General features: G+C 42.6%; 1 protein-coding gene across 13 annotated transcripts in view; it reads right to left on the bottom strand.

The window, feature by feature from the left end:
• Nucleotides 1-14,587, bottom strand: part of GRAMD1B (GRAM domain containing 1B) — a 227,563-nt gene that overhangs the window by 172,861 nt on the left and 40,115 nt on the right. For 3 of the 13 annotated variants that reach the window (XM_070273840.1, XM_070273837.1, XM_070273854.1), the window contains exon 1: nt 12,126-12,388. The exons of 3 other annotated variants lie outside the window; for them this stretch is intronic. The gene's annotated coding sequence lies outside the window, so the exon portion shown is untranslated. Of the gene's footprint in view, nt 1-12,125; nt 12,586-14,587 lie in introns of those variants that run through there. 7 more of the 13 variants (XM_070273856.1, XM_070273859.1, XM_070273843.1 and 4 more) reach the window with 7 other exon arrangements.

The raw sequence follows: 14,587 nt of genomic DNA, 5'->3' as shown, positions 1-14,587 counted from the left end.
AAACATCTTTGGGTCAAATTCTACCTTAATTATTTCCAGTATTATTTTGCAGGTAGTATTTTGACCTCAAAGAGTAATTTAAAAAAAAAAACAAATTGCATTCCGGAGTCCACTCACTGTGCTTTTGTCTGCACAGTCTGTGTGCATCTAATTCCCTCATAAGCCCACACAGAGCGGGAAGTTAATCAAACATAAACACCTCGCTAGAACTAATCCCAACATGTCAACATTTAGATTTGCACAAAAGATATAACAGAACGGTTACCTGCTTTTGGAAACATCTTTTTGCTTTACACAAACAGAATTCCTTTATGTGGGAAATTCCCCTAATGCCTTTTAAATATTACTTGATTTATATACGACTTTGCAACAACAATACTTAATAAAAGTGTGTCTGTAAATAATCAGCTTCCCTGCTCTTACCCTTTCAGTTCAAAGCAAATACGTGACAACAAGGACTTGAACCAAATGAAAAATCTGCTTTAGTCGGGCACGGATTAGAAACGTTCCAATGTCCTAAAAATTTTCAGATTAACCTAGGAATTCTTGAGCCAAGCACTGTATTTTCCCACTTAAGCCACGTAAAAATCCCATGAGGTAGTGTCATTTTTCTCATTTTAGAGATGAGGAAACTGAGGCCCAGAGAGATTAAGAACTTTAGGTGTCAAGATGTGATCCAAACCCAAGTATTCTGACTCCAAACCCAGTGTTTTCTCCATTCCCCTGTTTTACTCCATTTGAAGTTCCTATAAAATATATTTTTTCATCTACTATTCAAACTGCTTCTCTCTGTCGCTCTTTGTGAAGGCTTTTATTTGATTTGCAACTTGGTAAACAAATTAATATTTGAGATTGCGATTCTGCAAAGTAACACACTTTGTTTCCTTGTTTATTCAGTCAGTTTCTATTTGTTCCCTAAACTAAACATACCGTAGCATTAATACCAATTTCCTTGGGAGTTCCTACTAAATTCTAAATATTTTAAAAAGAAATGCCATCCCAAATATTTAGCAAAACTCACTGGCTAGAAATACTTGCAAGGAATACTTTTTATGGCATGCTCAGGCCACGGATGCAGTTTCTCTTTTGCAACTAATAATGTCAGTACAACGCTAATTCCTAATTTGTACCCAAGTGTCTCTAGTACCTCTTACCTGTTAAGAAGTCACCCTGTAGGTCTGGGGTGAGTCAGCAGGGCTGTGCAAGTGCTGGTGCCTGGAGGCTCCTATTACTGAGGACTGCCCACACAGTGCTCCAAGCTGGGCCTGCCCAGAGGAGGAGACCACTGGCCTCTTACTGACAGGGCAGCCCGAGGCTCCACTAATTTAGTTTGCTTAAAATGAGGCTTGCCATCGCCTGCTGAAATGGTAGCTTAATAAATGCTAAAAGACTTTTAAAAGTAGTTTCTCTGTGGTCTTCAGGTTCTAATTTAGCTTCCAAAGGTAGATCTAATGTGTTTTCAAGACGTAGTAAGGCTTAAATCTCACCAGCCAGAGCAAAGTCTCCGTTCTTGAAGGCTTGCTCACATGATCACATTCTGTGCAAGTTCGTGTTTGCATCCTCGGACCTTGGAACCAGGACATTAGACTCCATCGCCACCATAAGAAAATCTCCCCAGCTTAACTCAAAGAACAACCCGTCAGCACTTATTGGACCCACTGTCCTTCAGGCAGATCCGCACTATGATACTGAAAATCTGGGTTACCATCCTGCCTCTTTCTCCCTCACCCTTCTCTTCCCTTCTCTCTTTGTCTCTCTGTCTCTGTCTCCATCTCTCTCTCTCTCTCTGCCACACACATACACACACAATATTCTTAGAGATCCCCCAACTTCTTTCAGTGACCAGACACTGTTAATCCAAAAATAACTAGTGAGTTCCCCGTCAATGCAGGTGTTCAAGCAGAGACTGAATCTGTTGGGGACATCCTCACATTGAGGTTGAGATGAGATGACCTCAGAAGGCACCTTCAGGCCTAAGGGTCTATGGTATTCCACAGGTTCCGAGGTTCCGTAGCAAGCCCACCCGTATTCTTGCTCTTCTAATTGTCTTTTTATGACTTCTCTTTCTTTTCTCCTTTAAAAATGTCCTCCTTATCTACTTAAATCAATCCTTCCTAGTATAAAAAACACCTTGGAGTAGGGGCTGGCCTTGTGGTCTAGTGGTTAAGTTTGGCATGCTCTGCTTCTGCGGCCCAGGTTCATGGGTTCAGATGCAGGGCGTGGACCTACCCTGCTCATCAGCCATGCTATGGCAGTGACTCACCTACAAAATAGAGGAAGACTGGCATAGATGTTAGCTCAGGGCTTTAATCTTCCTCAAGCAAAAAAAAAAAAAAAAAACCCTTGAAGCAGTTTACCCATACCACTTTTCAACAAATCCTTTTCTACCTTGTACCACAATTATTAATGTGCATTTTCCATCTCCCCTCGGACTGCCACGGCCATCAAGGCAAGATTTATGTCCCATTCATCTTTGTTATCCTGTTACCGAGCTCACTGCCCCACCCAGTGTATATGCTCGGTAAACATATGTGAATGAAGAAATGATGGGTGGGGGAGCGTTGAGTGAAGACGGGTCAGGAGGTTTGAAGAGACGCCCCATGCAATTCGTTTTCCAGCGTCAAACTCTATGCAGTTTGCTCCTCCACTGCAAAGCCCTTCTGCAGAGCAAAGACTGAAGAACACCCCGTGTCTCAGCCCTGCAGTACCCCTAGGGACAGCTCTGACTGCGGTCATAACTTCCCTTGGATTATCACATCACACTCAGCCTACATCACATAAGAGGTCTCAGGAGAACTCACCTGGGACTATAATGCTCTTTGCCCAGAACAGTCATTCCTGGTTAACTAAAAGCTCAGGTTTCTTAGATAAGGGTGTTTGGACTATGGATCCTTGGGGAGCAATTAAAGGAAGGAACAAGAATGCATTTGGAAACAGCAGCTTATCTATGAACTCTTAAGAAAACACCTTAGGGGCCAGCCCAGTGGCACAACGGTTAAGTTCACAAGTTCTGCTCTACGACCCCCGACACTCTGAATTAGAGTTTAATCAATTCTCTTTCTGGTATTCCGTGAGGGCCTCAGCCTAACCATTCCTGCGAGAAGGGATTTTATCCTACTCTCTTCCACAGATCTCCAGATAGGCCAATCTCCCAAACTTCCCCTCAGGAACCCCAGCCCCTCTTGAGTTCTGGTGCTGCCCACAATCCAGAAAATAACCATCCTCTTCCATAGTCTCCTGTCCAAAGGATGTCTGCCAATGCTTATTATAAGGCCAACATTAAGCCATAATTTAATTCCCCCTAAATGTCTGTTCATTCTGTTTCAGTTTCAAAGCAGAAAAATACCTTAGAGGAAGCCAGCCCCGACACTGTACAGAGAAGGAACCAGGCTCAGGAAGTGCCTATCCGTGGCTGCCTTTGTTAGCTTGTTTGCTGTGATACAAAGATGAAGCTGATCCATTAATCATGGAAGAGCTGAATCCAGAAACATATTACCATGCACTTTTAAAAAAATAAACATTATTTTAAGAAGAGTTTTAGATTTACAGAAGTTACCACATTCTTCTAAACGCTAAACTACTTCATCCTTCCTGTTACTGTTTTACTAATAGTGCCCTCTCACGTCCTACCTCAGGACTACAGCACATTGTCAAAATAATCTGTTTTCCATTTTATTGGCACTAAGTACTTATATGGGTGAGTGTTTGGCCCAGGTTCCAGGAACAATATGCTTGTTTTCTGAGGGGAAATGTTACAAAGAACAACTTACCTACACAGCTTCTGTGCTGATGTTAGGAAGAGAATTTTCTTTAAATTAGCCTAATATCCAAATACAATCACAGTAAGGCTAGCTAATATTTACTACATGCTTACATGAATCAGGCATGATCTCAATTAATCCTCAAATCAACCCAATGAGTGAGTTGTTATCCTCATTTTCAAATGAGAAAACAGGAGGCTTGGAAGGGTCGTCTAAAAACACACAGCTACGCAGCAGCTGCACTGGGGTTCAACCTGCACAATCTCAAGCCAGAGCTTGTGATCTCCCACGTTAGCCTGGTCTCTCCCGTGGTGTGGAATGATCTCAGTCTTTACTGTCAGCATCTTGGTCCTATGTTGGTACCTGATTTGCTAACTCATTCATACACCTATACTACACAATTGTTGCGTATGCCTTGTACAAAACACCATATGAATTCTTAATATCCATCACATGACCTGTTTCAGATAAACATATGTATGGTATGTGCAGATACATATCCCGGACATATGAATTCCCAAAGCTGGCAGGCATATTTGCACATCCTTGACATTTACAGCACACTTTCCAATTATATTAAGCTTATAATACTCATTTATTTCCTTACTTATGGGAGACAGTATGACCTAGCAATTAAGTGCAAGGGTTCTGGAATCAGAACGTCTGAGTTCAAATTCTGGATTCACCATTTATCAACAACTTCGTTAATCCCTCAGTGCCTCGGTTAACCCTTGTGAAAAATCAGATTGACAACCATAGTGCCTATGTCATGGGCTTGTTCTGAGAGATAAACGAGGTAACACACGTAAAGCACTTAGCACAGCCCCTAGCACTTAGTAAACGTTAAGAAAAGTTCATGGTTGTCTTATTTTTATGTCAGCAATCTGTGTGTATGAGCATCGCATATTCATCACTAACGTAATAACGTACATCGGGTAGCGCGGGATGTCTGGTCACACAGACACATCATACACACGCCACACAGCATTATGAAAATCCACTTTACCCAGCGCCACACAGGTCGCACACAGGAAATCTATTTTTATCATTTCAGTAGCTTCCCCCTCACAAAAAGAGAGATGGATAAAGACTGAGGTCAACCTAATAGCTTAAAATACAGGTTTATTTATTTTAAGCCCTGTGGAGAAGGGGGCAGGTTGAAAATAGTGGCAATATCATGATCATTATTGTTATCATTATTATTATCACTCATATGAATAGAACTCTCAAGCCTCTCGCATTTCTGTACTTGCCTTTTCTAAGGGAACTAGAACATGCTTCATTGCCTCCTTACAATAGGGGTGGTTTTGCCATTCAATTATCATCTCCATCACACTCCACAGACGTTAAAAGATGGCATTTGGGTCTTCTAGTCAAGCGGGGATCTTTCTATCCCTTTTATTACAGGAGAAGCAACTGGTAAAGCTGATGCAATGTACTGTAACTAATGCCTTGGAAATGCCCAAAGCACCAACCCTAATCCACTTTGAAGACGAACTGTATTCAGAATGCTAGGTTTTATATTAAGCTATATATTATAGTAAAATCAGCTGCAGGGGAAAAATCCTCTTTGAGCCAGAGCTAAACCGTTTTTATTTATTTCTAATACTTGCAAGAGCCTGGTGCAAGAGAAAAAACTCCAAACGAACCTCAATAATAAGATACCAACTTAACCTTTGTCCGAACCACAGCAAGGGTGGCTGCATGGGTTTTGCACAAAGGCTATGTATGTGTGCATGATATTAGAACCCTCATGGACACCATAGGACCAAAAAGTAACAGGGCCTATTTTAATAGGAGATACTAAAAGCAAGCCTGAAAGACACTATTTTACCAAGGAAGCATCACAGCGAAAGTGAATGACTAAACAGTAACTAACAAGAAAGGGACCTCCTAAGCAGGCATGCTCTGTGGCTCTTCAGAGAGGAACCAGCAGAGAGGAACCCCATGTTTTCTCTCTGATCCCTTCCCACATGCTTGATGGAACATTAAACTCATCCCTGATCAAAAGAAAATAACAGGATGTGCAAATGGTCCCTGAGTTCTTGTGGAAGTTTCCAATGCCCACCTCCCCCATAATTACATTTCCTGATGTTTGCTGATCAATTCTTTATTCCAGACTTGTTACCCCAGCACTGGCATTAATGCAATGAAGGAAATGCAGGACATCTCAAAGCAGAGTGCCCTGTATCTCTTATTTTGATAGAATACGCTTTGCTACGTTTCTCAAAGGGGTGAAGGGAATGAAAAGAGGGTGATCATAAATAAAAAAGGAAGTATAATTTCTCTCCATTGCTAGTTTGGAAAGGCAGGAAATCACCTGTGCCCCACCTTCGAGTAAGGGTGAGAGCCCAGGACTAGGTGAACTCAGGGCAGACTGTGCTGTAATCCATGCTCATTCCAGGCAGGGGATACTCAAGCTCAAGATGGATTCAGTATACTTATAAGGTAATGAAGAGAGTGGATGTGGCTCTGTATGTTTCTTAGCTTAAAAAATGAAGTCAGACAAAGTTATGGAGAAAACAGTATACTCAGGGAGTGGAGTTTATACAACAGCACAAGCTTCTGGAACGCAACATGGAAAAATGTAGTTAGAGCCACAAGCTAGTAACACCTTTTGACCTTACACTCCTGTCCCTAAGAGTTTTGCGGTTTAGAGGGATAGGGGTTTGGGCATTAGGCAGACCTGAGTACTGTAGAAATCCTGGCTCTGTATTCACTGGCTGTGTAACTTAGCCAAGCTACTTACTTCTCTAGGCTCCAGTTTCTTTCTGTACAAAGAGGAAAAATAATACACACTTCGCGGGTTGTGAAAATTAAGTGATGCACACTACAAGTAAAGTGCTCAGCACAAACGAGGCACTCAACCAACTGCTTTAGGTTTTGTTCTTTTTTAAAAAAAAGTAATAATAATTATTTCTTATGCAAGAAACAATGCTTATTTAACAGTGAAAGGTTGGCAAAACCAAAATATCATATGACAGAATGACTAAGGAAATCATGGTATTTCCACTCAAAGGAGAAATGCAACTATTTAAAAATATAAACACACATCTGCTATATATTTAAATAATTTATGGTTATTTTTGTATACATTTGCTGGAAGTGGAATGATATTGCACACGTACTAAAATTACAACATTGTGTGTGTGTGTCATTTTCTATGTTGTACCAGGAGGTATCATTACAGACTTCATTTGCTCATAATAATTGATTGTTTTTAGATAATAAAATATTTTAACCTAAAAAGATGTCAAAATTAAATTCATTCCTTAATTTACAATGGAAAAATTAGGGATGTGCAAATGGTCCCTAGGTATTTTTCAATCTCTGGGGAAATATGACCTAAGCCAGTAAAACCAAGCCCATACTTGCCACATCAAGCCTAAATAGCCGCAGATCAGTTGAAGAGCTGATGGTATAATTTCTAGAGATCTGCTTACTGGGATTGCTAAAAGAAAACCATCATCTTCCTTGTTTATTTAATTATTAGGTGTCTGTTGCAGATATGTGTCACACCTGCTCTGTGCCAGGCACCATGCTAGACGATAAGCCTGCAAGTATCCTGCCCTTGATGAGCACATAACCTACGAATAAAGATACACTATTCAAGTATTTAAACATAAGGCTGTGGCAAGTGCCACAGGAGGTACACAAGGCACTTTAGGGTTTGCATCTGTTATCTCAATAAACCATAGGTAAGCATGAAGACAGAGAGGTGTCTTATAGATAATAAAACTTAAACCCTGTCTAGGAGCCACTCAGCAATTAAGTGGGAGAGCAGGGGAACCTGAACTCTCATGTCTTTTGTTTTTTTTGAGGAAGGTTAGCCCTGAGCTAACATCTGTGACCAATCCTCCTCTTTTTGCTGAGGAAGACTGGCCCTGAACTAACATCTGCGCCCATCTTCCTCTACTTTACATGTGGGACACCTGCCACAGCATGGCTTGACAAGTGGTGCATAGGTCCACACCCGGAATCTGAACCAGCAAACCCTGGGCTGCCGGGGTAGAATGTGCAAAGTTAACTACTGCGCCACCGGGCTGGTCCTAAACTCACATGTTCTGATGACACGTTCTCTGATTTCTTCACTCCATCAGAGCCTCTCCCTACATAAAGTGATCTGGAAGTTCTCTTTGCCAGCATCTTCTTTTTAGGTCTTCCTCATCCTTCCTCAGACCCTGAGTAAGCATGTAATGTTCCAGCTCTCAAGAATAGGAATGGCCACACTGCTTTTAAGGGATGTGGGATGCCCTTGCCACTGACAGTTGGAACAGGGACTAGCAGCATGGGAGTTCTTGTATCAGGAGAGAACTGGGGACTCTGGTGGCCTGAATCCCTGGCAGATTCACATAAAGAGCATCTAAGGCACATCTGGGCGCAGCTGACCTTGCTCTAAAATATTTGTTTCTGCTCTGTCTCAGTGGGAGGTTGGCACAAAGAGGTCTTCTCCTTAGCCCCTTATCTTCTTCCTTTCTACCCCATCCTGACTCTATCCCTCCTCTTTTCCTCCTCCATTTCTTCCCTTTCTTCTTGCCTCGATAAGGTTCCACCCTCCTCCCTTTTCTCCATGTTTTCTTCTGCTTCTATACACTCCTTTTTCCTTGTTCCCAAAGGTTCCGTCCCTCGAGTCTTGCAAGTCTGGTCCCTGACCTCATAATCACAACCCTCTTACCTCGGCCTGCCCGCTGGCCTCCCTGAGCTCATTAAAACCAAAGATGTCCAGTGGGGAGTGGAAGAGGGAAAGGTGGAAATGGAGAATCCATTTCTAAACTCTGATCTTGTGACTCAATAATTCTAACCCCACTACAGTTTGAGACTAACTGGAACTGGGTGAGGGCACGTCACCACCTGTTATTGACCACTAACAGAAAGTGAAGAGAGCACTGCCTTTGGAGCAAGAAGACTGTAAATGTCCTCAAGCCTTTTGGCTTTGTTGTTTATTTGTTTTAGGTTTTGTTGTTGTTAGCTTGTTCTTTGTGAACTATATTTTCAGGCACCTAAGTCACCAACTTTGAAAGTAGATATGAAGCCTATTTCTCACAGGTACATGTTGACAGGAAGCCGCATTAGCTGCAGGCAAAGGTCCTTGAGTTTCAAGGCAGCATGTCTCCTCCTTCTGCCAGTGGGTAATTAAGCCGCGGATAGTAACTCAACACCGAGAGGCCTGGACAGTGGCGTATTTTAAAAACCAAAGACAAATAAACAGTTGACAATAGTGATCTCATTCTCAGAAACTCCTGTCTAGGTGTCAGGGCAGGCAAGGGCAGGCAACCCAGATAAGACCAGAAGTGCCCCAGCTGAGAAATTAAATGTTCAGCAGTGTCAAGGGAGGAGAATGGGGAATTTCAGAAATCAGATGAGACAACCGGGACATAGCTACCAAAATAAAAACCACACCTGTGAAGCCCTTTGTAATTCAAACCCTTCTACACATATAAACCATCTGATTTTTACCACACCTCAGTAAGGGAAGTAAAATAGGTATCAAATTGCTTTATAGATGAGAGAAGAGGATCAGAGAAATTATATGATTTGCATGAGTCCCATAGTAAGAAGCAAAGGCAGGATTTCCAGCCAGGTGCGCCCTTTCCAAATTACTATAATTACTGAGAGTGCTTGCTAGTAGTTCTGTGGTAAGACGACGACAGTGCTGGGAAGCCAGGTCTGCTTAATTCCAGTTCAAAGGTCTTTTTACTACCTAAAAATGCCTAGGTAACCAAATTCTGTAATCAAGTTTCTTTCTCTCTGGCTCTTGGCAAAGATTACTCTAATCAGAGCTGCCTTTGGGCAAATACCAGATAAAATTAAAAAGAGGACGAACACCTCAGACCTGATCCTGTCACTTCTAGTCTTCTGAAACAATAAATACGGCACTTTCTCTGGAGGTTATAGAAGCAGCGTTCTGCTTTCAGCTGCAGTGGGCTTTTGACTAAAGAGTACTTGTAGCCTTCAGAGAATCTAAAAATTGACAGGCTGGACCAGCGAGAGTGTTAGGAGGCAGGGTTATCATGCATGAATTCATGCTCCACAATGTAGAGATAGTCAAATCATTCTAGCAGATTCCCTGAACATCCCAGGTATTTCACTTAATTATAAATGCTCACTACCCATCAGTGCCTTAATGCATGGGTAGTCTTGCCAAACTTTTTCAATTTGCCCTATGGACAACACCCCCAGCTCAAAGGTTTGGAGTGGGAGGAGTGGGTCCCAGAATTCTTCCCTCATTCCATTCTATTTTCTTAGAAAGCAGCAAGCTTTCGTGAGTAGTGACTACCATGTCAGCCATTTACACACTCAACTCATTCAAGTTACTATGAAAAATAAAATAAAATCTGATCCCTGAGTTGGACAATTATTCACTTCTGGGTTCCAGTATTAGTTAACATAACCTAGACCCAGTGTCTACACAAAATAAGAGAGATGGCATGGGGAGCCGTAGCCATGCAAACAAATGAGTAGCTGTAAAGACATAACAACGGTCTAGCGAAATCCCAGTTGGGTTTCAGCACTCGGGTAACGCCCCATAAGATCATTCTCTCTCACTTCACTTAGTTTTCTATTGGCGCCCTGGCCTTCTCCGGGAACAGCTAGGAAAACTTGGGTCCACAAAGACTCATGACTCCTGCAAGTTTACACGGCAAAGCACTGATTCCTGGCTTAGGACTCACAATGAGGCTGCATGGTCAACTCCAACTGTTGTTCCAAAGTTTAGCTATAGTACCAAAGGCATCAAAAGGCCACTTTTCTAAACTCCATTCACAGAGATCTACCTTCTCTTATTTGAAGTTGTGAAGATTATGAGGCTAACGCCTAGAGCCTTCACTTCACTATCAGAAAACAGCCTCATAACCTTGGATTCAGAACCACATGAGACCCCCTTGTGAGGAAGAAGCCATTTGCCTGTTGTCTGTGGAAAAACTGAGAACGTGAGCTCCTGGCGAGCAGAGGATTTGCTTTGATGAAGGCTGGGTTTGTAGAGTCTAGGCCAGTGCTTGGTACATGAGCGGCACCCAGTAGCTACCTGTTGAATCAGTGACTGGTCCAGCACGTTTAATTTGGGGAGATGAGGGAAATGAGCATCAGCCTATCAATTTGCTTATAGGCCTGGCATTCAGGGGCTCTGACTTGGCCCAAATTGCTTTGAAAAGGTCATTTTATCAACCCTGTTTAAAACTGCCAGCCTATAACTAGACAAAAATGGCAAAGCATCAGGAGATGTGGAACAGCAAGTTCTTAATGCCCCCTAGTGGCCAGGAGGATTTCCAACGTCTCCACAGCACTCCCAATGCTTTTAATTCGAGCATTCTGGTAGGCAGGAACCTGCAGGTTTCATTTTACCCATCCCCTCCTCCAGAAAAGGGAGTCCTTGGCCTATCAGCCAGAAAGATGCCACCCCACTCCCGAAGTCCTCAAAAGAGGCTTCTCATCTCTAGACTGAGAACTGATGAAAATGTCAAGAAGCTGAAATTGAACCTTTCAAAGTGAATCGCCTTCCAGTGAATGCTCTGTGGTTTCAAGAGCTCCTAGAAAAAAAGATCATTCATGGAAAATAATAATTTCCAGTCTGGAACATTCAGATTTCTATCTATTTGGGATTATCAGGTCAGGTCACGTTTCTGAGCTTAAAAAACCTTCAGAAGCCCTTTCAAAACTTGTATTTCTAACATTCCATGATTACATTCCCACTTCACAGAAGAAGAAACTGAGGATCCAAACCAATTATTGAGAAAATGATAACTATTCTCTCGAGCCTACAGAAGGTTTTCAATTGTATTTTGCTTTGTTTGAAACGTGTGGTAAGTGAAAAAATGATAAACTGCTACAGAGATTTCTCAGATAAGCAGCACATGTGCAGGGTTTGTGGCGGTTTATCCCACTTGTTGGCTCTCCAGCACCTAGAACAGTGTCTGACACATCAATACATATTGGGGAATGAATGAATGAAGCCTAAAGAGAAAGAGATGCTTTTTAATGGAAATTATTGCATATTGGAAAGGATGTCATCTGGTTCCTTGAGAACCTTTAAAAACAGGCTGTATTCTCATCTATCTTAAAAATTATAGAATTTGACAGCTGGAAGGAATATTAGAAATTATCAGCCTGATCTCAATTGGTTTCATTCATTCACTTCACAGATGAGGAAAATGAAGGTCAGAGAGGTTAAACAACTTCCTGTAGGTCACAGAGCAATTTCATGGAAGAGCCTACAATGAATCCAAGTCTTCACTCCTGATACTTTCCAAAAGAGCAATGATATTCAAAGATTTTGGCTGTGACTTACTGTGAGAAATACACTGTAACCCAGTAACACTCACTCACACACACACAACACTAAAAAGAGTTTCGTGAAACAACACTCACCTTCTCCATATAATGCACCGCGGTCTATTGTCTGTTCTATTTCATTTTTTATAATATTCTGATCACAACTCACTAAATTAATTTCACAACCTGAAACTTTAAAAGCATTCCACTATAGTATCTTGCCTTCTATATCCTCTCCTCTTGTATAAGGCTGACATCCTCCAGAATCTTCTGCAAGGAAGAGAATTAAAGTGACAGCTTCTTGGGACCTCTTGGCCCAAAGATCCCAGTTGGATGACTCAGTACAGACAGCATCTCCCACTGTCAAGTCCCATTTCACTTTGAAGAATGCAATCCACGCGACCTTCCTTTCCAGCCAGCGTAACCACATCAGTATCCTTCAGAACACAGACCAGGGCCATTGGCAGCAGCCTTGTCCTTGTCCTTGACTGGCCCTCTAACCCACAGTTTAGCAGGGATTTGCATCCTGACATAAAAGAGCACATCCTTATCTGTCACCAACCTCTCTCTGCTGCCGTCACTCTCCCCCTAGCCCAGGAGCCTGGGGCGGGGGTGGGAGGGGGGTGAGGTAGGGGGTGGGGAGGTGGACAGCAGCAGGATGAAGAGGAACAGGGAAGGGGGACACCAGGACAAGTAAGTGGGTCTGGGAAGGTCAGCAGCTACATAAGTAGGTGTGAACAGATAGACCGCTGAACAGTCTTGAAGAGCTGGGCAGTCCCTCTCTCTCTCTTTCTCTCTCATACACATACAGTTATAACATACTCTCCCTTATCCTAACCCTATTTGATCATTTTCTCCCCCATCTCTTCCCCTGACCACCTGTACCAACGACTCTCCCGTTCTCTCTATTTTGCTCAAGCTAAGCTAGTTAACAAGGTGAGGAGATGGTTTCTTAGCTATTTTCCTTCTAACTGACAGGCTGGGAACCTTCTACTCTGACTACTCATCTTCCTGCTGAGAATCAGCAAGAAGACAGGATTTGGCAGGGGAGATGCTTTGTGGCAGCCAGGGCCCATAGCAACCTGGGCACATTCCCACAACTCCCTGACTCCAGCCAGGATTTCCAGGGTTGGCAACTCACCCTCTCTCAGAAGCAGTGCACGAAGTGCAGGCTGTCCCCGTCCCTTCCCAATGAGTCTCAACCTGGCTGCAGGGCAGAGTGGGGAGGGCAATGGTCGGAAGGGAAGAGGGACAATGCTTCAAGCATTTATTGGCCATTTTGTTTCGGATATTCTCGGAGACAGCTTTTGAGCCCAGGGTTCTGGGTCTGGGGTTCTGCTCCTGAAAGCGGAAGATGAGAATGACCTGGGAGGCAGGAGAGCACTACCCTAGCTCTGCCGCCAATGTGCTGTGTGATGTTAGGTCAGTTACTTAATTTCTCTGGCTCTCAGTTACCCCTTTTATAAAATGAAAGATTATATTTAAAACACAACAAAAATTAACTGGTCACCTTCAGTACTTCAGGGAATGCATTCATTATTATCTTGAAAACTGGCCATAAAAGAAAAGAATCAAGCATTTACTCTTTTTTTTTCCTGTATTAACTACAACACTAGATAATCAAATAGTTGTGGAGGGGAAGCATCTCTTTTAAAAAGTATTCCAACAAATAAATGAAAAAGAAATGATGGAATATCAGCATTGTGCAACATCCAACGAATCGATGAATCTAGACATTGAGCACCAGTGGCTACTACCGTCACAAAAAGAGAGATAATCACACGTTATGTGCTTCCTGAGGAGAGCACACACCGCCACCACGATCTGGCCAAAAAGATCTCAGATTAAACCTATTTAGATCAAACTTCTGGGTCCAGCAGCCAATTTGCAGGAAATAAAAGAGGACAGAGAACATGTTGAACTGCATTACAAGTGTGCAAGCAGCAAAATCGAGACTGTGGGAAACTCTACAGGTCAAATGCCCTGAGTTCTTCAAAAAATAAAGTTTAAGGAAAAGAAACTGATGAAAGGTGAACCTGGAGAGTAACAGGGACATATAAGACATGTTGATTTTTTTAAATGGAAAAGATTATAGAACGTCAGGAGAGCTGCAGTTGAATGATAAAACAATAAACACAAGAAATTGATTACAAGAGTCAGCAGGGTGATGACCAGCAAAGAGGGGAGCATCTGAGATGGGATCAGGGTAGTAGAAAGGCTTCCGACATGGTCCGTGGAGTTCTATGGCTTGCGTGTCACTCCCTGTACTCGTATTTTATTTTATAATGAGGTGGTTTCTAAAAATGAGAGAGTAGAAAAATCACCTTTAACTCCTTACAGAGCTAGAACGTTGGATTCTGGAATTCTAAACCTGGAAACTTACAGGGGCTGTAATGATGAGGTCGCTCGTTTGACTCCTAGGAGGCAGGAGGCAGAGGGCAGAAAGGCTAAGATTATTCTGGCCAGAGAGTCAGACAGACTTGACCTTAAGTCCTGACTCCCACTTACTGGCTGAGACACTGGGATATTCAGCTAACCTTTCTCATCCCATTTTCCTC

The sequence above is a fragment of the Equus caballus genome, chromosome 7 (genome assembly GCF_041296265.1).
Source record: "Equus caballus isolate H_3958 breed thoroughbred chromosome 7, TB-T2T, whole genome shotgun sequence".
NCBI classification, from domain to species: Eukaryota; Metazoa; Chordata; class Mammalia; order Perissodactyla; family Equidae; genus Equus; species Equus caballus.
The sequence above is the reverse complement of the archived record's forward strand: the minus strand, read 5'-3'. Positions and strand labels throughout refer to the sequence as shown.